Source organism: Callorhinchus milii, unplaced genomic scaffold (genome assembly GCF_018977255.1).
Source record: "Callorhinchus milii isolate IMCB2004 unplaced genomic scaffold, IMCB_Cmil_1.0 Scaffold1, whole genome shotgun sequence".
Classification (NCBI taxonomy): Eukaryota; Metazoa; Chordata; class Chondrichthyes; order Chimaeriformes; family Callorhinchidae; genus Callorhinchus; species Callorhinchus milii.
In genome coordinates, this window is record NW_024704742.1 from 52532051 (window position 1) to 52536795 (window position 4745).

The window sequence follows — 4745 nt, forward strand, 5'->3', positions numbered from 1 at the left end:
TCGTCTCAAAGTGCTTCACAGAATATACTGTAAAGTGAATTGACTATAGTTTGTGGGCGAAACGTGGGAGCCAATTGCGCACAGCAGTGTCCCACAAACAGTTGTGGATTGAAGTGACCAATTTTTTATTTTTTATTTTTTTTAAAAGGAATTATCACCCCTGGAAAAGCGATCCGCCATTCGACTAACAACTGGGTTCCTGTTTACTGCTAGGTAAACAGAGTTGTGTGGAGTAAGGAAACTTACCCAACATTTTGCCCTGCCCGGGAATAGAGTATAGAATACTCACTTGTAAGGCGAGTGCTCTAACCACTTAGGGTTAACTCTGAGGTGAATGATGAATTAACTTTGGGATTGTTGTCCAGCACGCCAGAAGGAATTCCCTTCTCTTTGTAGATACATGTAGAGTCATGGGATTGTTAATGTCCACTTCAAAAGAAGCAGATGAGATCTCATTTTAACATATCATCCAAAAGATGACATCTCTGATTCTGCAGCACTCCCTCCAGAATTGCACTGGAGTGTTAGAACAGATTGTGAATTGAAGTCCTACAGCAACCAATTTGAACATATCAACGTCGCACAAACAGCCATGAAACGGATAATCACATTTTATATGAGATATTGTTAGCCAGGATGCAAGGAAAACTCCCTTCCGTTTTTGAAAAAGGTCTTGCAATCCTTAATGTCTACATGAACAGGCAGATGAGAACTTGATTTAACATTTCATCTGAAGAATAGGACCTCCAACAATGCAGCCCTCCATCAGCATTGCACTAAAATATCAACCAGGTATGTGAATTCAAAGCCTCAGAGGGGAGAGTGCTGCAGATACTGACAACTGAGTCAGGCTGATGCTCAACTGAGTGTGTAAGAAACTAGCAAACAGGGGAGGGAGGAAAATATAAAAAGGAAATAGAAGGTTCAAAGATTTTGACAAAACAAGTTAAAGGATGAAAAAAAAGGAGAAACCATCCTATTTCCCTTGTCCTCTGAGTGTTCTGTATCAATGCATTGCTTCTGAATCGCTTCTGTCCTTATCTCACTCCCATCCATACTGAAACCCTTATTTATGCCTCCACTGCAATCATCTGATAGCCGTGCCATGGTGCCCTGATAATTTGTAGAAACAGAATCATACACTGTTTAAAGCACAACACATGATGTGCTGGTGTTAGCTCTTGATGTACCTTTCATATTTTCTTCCACGTATTTATACATGGAATCTGGGCAGAGGAGCAATATCGGTTTCCAATATGAGAAGTGAAAAAGTCTGCCAGTGCTGGAAACACTGAAGAAAGGTTTGTCCAAGTTCAGGGAAGAACAATAACCATAAAACAACTGAGTATTAGCAGATGTTCATCACCATCACACGGCAGCCTAATGATGATGAAGTAGAGCGGAGTGTGTTCCTAGAACAGACTAATAAAGGCTGCCCTTTGTTTTTCTGCTTTTTATTATGTAATAGGAAGTGGTTAACAGATAAAGCGGTTGAATTAATATCAGTCTCCCACCTTTTAATTGTATGTATGAAAACATGTTAGGAAATATTGTACTCTGATAAGTTTGAAATTGATTTTATTTTAAATAGAGCACTAGCTTTGCAATTTCCTTGCACATATCCTTTGTTTTCTCTCTATTTTATGTTATCTTGTACTGACCCCCCAGAGAATCCATTAACATACAATAAGATTTCCTTTCATTGTAACTTGCAGGCATAATTGGAAGTATGGGTTGTAGTAATGCAGAACTATAGTAGTGAGGATAGGAGGCAAAGCCAGATTTGTAGGAGTCGCCTAAGCAATGTATCTGACAGGAAGTCGCAGGATGGGTGACTAATTCATGGCACATGTTGTGGTAGTGATACTGGCCACATGCTGTTCATATCCCTTTAATCTGATCATGGCAACAGGAAACTGTGTGACGTAGAAAAAATGCATGTAATCTTGTCAAACTCATTAGATGTACCTTGCAGAGAATTTGAATCTTCTCTCTCTTACATTTAGAATTGGTATGTGTGAAATTTCCATCCAAAATTTGTTGCGCTATATCAAATTCAAGGATTATTATTATGTAGACATTTCAATAGGGTTAGCTGTTTTTTGATGTGAGACAATGGAAACTTAATGGAAGAGATATTTTTGCTTCTTTGATCAATATGTCCCATCAAGTTAACTTTATTCTGGACATTGAAGATAAATCCATAACATTATTTAAGAAGGAATTGGATAAATATAAAATGAAAAATAATGCTAAAGGGTGCAGGCGAATGGAATTGGACAGGTATATTCAGTGAACAGAATGACATCCTTCTGTCTATAAACCTTTTGGGCTTCTATAATTCCTATAAACTTTAAAACCCTGGAGTTGCTGACAATTCATAGAATCATAGAATTATACAGCACAGAAGGAGGTCATTCGGCCCATCATGTCTGTCCCGACTCTTTGAAAACAGCTATCCAATTCAATCCCACTCTCCTGCTCTCTTACCATAGCCCTGCAAACTTGTCCTCCCGAAATAATGATCTACTTCTCTCTTAAAAGTTGTTATCGAATCGGCTTCCACCACTCTTTCAGGCAATGCATTCCAGATCTGAACAACTCGCTGTGTGAAAAAATTTCTCCTCACCTGCTCTCTGTTTCTTTTAACAACTATTTTAAATCGGTGCCCTCGGGTTACCGACCCACCCAGCATTAGCTGAAGATAAATTATAAAGTTAGGACGAAAATTGCAATATGTCATGGGATATTTATCACTGGCACATATGTATGTACTAATGGTAATGATCACATCACAGATATGTTACATGCAATTGTTTATGCATAGGTGATAGTTGTCTTATCACAATAAATATTGTGTGACCGTGATAATTTTTCACATCATAAGTCTACAATACAAAAACTTGTTGGAGAGGGGGTACAATTTTTGAATAAATAACTGATTTTACAATATAATTGTATTAAACCACACCGACTAACAGCTTCCTGCCTTCATTGTGGTTTGATTTTTGTGGCTTTACTACAATCCCAACAGGAATATTTGTTTCATAAGGCAGGCCCTTGGCAGATACCCTTCATAAATATTCTGAGAAAACAACAGTGTCAAAAGCTGCTACACAAGCAGGAAATGCAATAAACAAGTTTTGCTGGACCGGTGAAATAGACATTTAATCTTGGTCTTGATAAATATAACTAAATACAACTTATTTTTAGTAACAAGTTAGTATTAAATTGTGCATGGTCTCCAGTGCTTTCTCAATAACAATAATACGATAAACATTATACACATGCATAGCATTGATAAAATATGATAGCCCGTCCCACTGTCTTTGTCATTACAATTTCTCCTGAATTTCCCATATAGAATTGGATATTCACTTCATGGCTGTTTGTGGGACATTCCTGAATGTAAATTGGCTGCTGTGTTCACCTACAAAAAGGTGCCGGGGCATATCAAGTGTTAGATTTATTATTACAATTATTATTATTAAAATGGTTGTTTCTCAGTCAAACAATACCCTGTGTGGCCCCAGTGGCCTAATGGATAAGGCATTGGTCTCCGGAACCAAGGATTATGGGTTTGAGTCCCATCTGGGGTAAATGAGGCAATTAAATATTTATACCATGAGCCAAATGGCCTTCTTCTTTACTATAAATTTCTATGGTTCAGCTTGGACCTAAGATTTTGTCATGTCTTGCCAGGGAGCCTGTAATATTTACCATTTTTATTTCACCGTAGAACTTGATAAAATTGTTATACACAAAGAAAAAAAAGTTTGTAATCTGTTTGGTTATATATTGTCTCAAGCTTTACTCCTGTGGTTTGTGATATGATCTGAAACCCTCTTAGATTACTGTTTAGTTAGCACTCCTGGCTGTAATTTGTTTATGTATTGAGGCCCCAATCTCTGTATCTCACACATCTGGTAGAAAGGATTTCTACATGATTCACTCTATTATCTCAGACAGGCAAAACTCAAGGTTCGGACACATCCAATGGCCATCACAGGGAGACTTATTCAGCTTGTTGTGACTATCCCATGCCTCTACTACTTTCACAATGTTACTGCACAACAGGTCCATAAAACTTAACAGTGCGTGAGACCAGAAACAAATAGACTCCCTTAATACCACCATAGATCAATGTGAAATCACACACTTTATTTTATGCCAACACAATCATCATTTTATGATATTTCAAATTACAAATAATTCCCTGGATAATATTAGTAGGTGAATATGTTAAACTATATCAAGTGTTTAGCTCAAATAATTTGGAGGTGATTCTCTGACCCACTGGTAAATATATTGGTCTTGAAAGTATAAAGGGAAAATTCAATAATATTCTTGTCTCTCAGGGTCAGTAAATTTATCGTCAATTGACAAATCGCTGGGTGCAGTCTTCAGCATAGAAACGTTCCACTGAAATCTTCTCAAAGTCTGAAATATTTTATAGTACTGTGATTTTTTAATACCACATGGTTTTATTTATTTTAGATTTGGTGTAAAGTTTTGAAAGAATTGCATTCCGTACGAAAATCAAGCAGAAGTTGTTACAAATGCCACATCATTTTTACACAATTGTTAAGACAGATATAGTGTCCAGCTTTTCCTTATAGAATTCAATGTGCATTTTACAGTACAACACCATTTATAATTCACTTCCTGCTTTGCTGAGGGAGTACGCCATTGTTAGAGGTTTCGTGCTACAGATGAGACATTAAACTGAGGAGCCTCTCTGCATG

General features: G+C 37.2%; 1 non-coding gene across 1 annotated transcript; it reads left to right on the top strand.

Annotated features, from left to right (window-relative positions):
- Window positions 1-3526: 3526 nt before the first annotated feature.
- trnar-ccg lies at window positions 3527-3599 on the top strand. Its single transcript has one exon. It is a non-coding gene; the product is annotated as a tRNA-Arg (tRNA).
- The last annotated feature ends 1146 nt before the right edge of the window (window positions 3600-4745 follow it).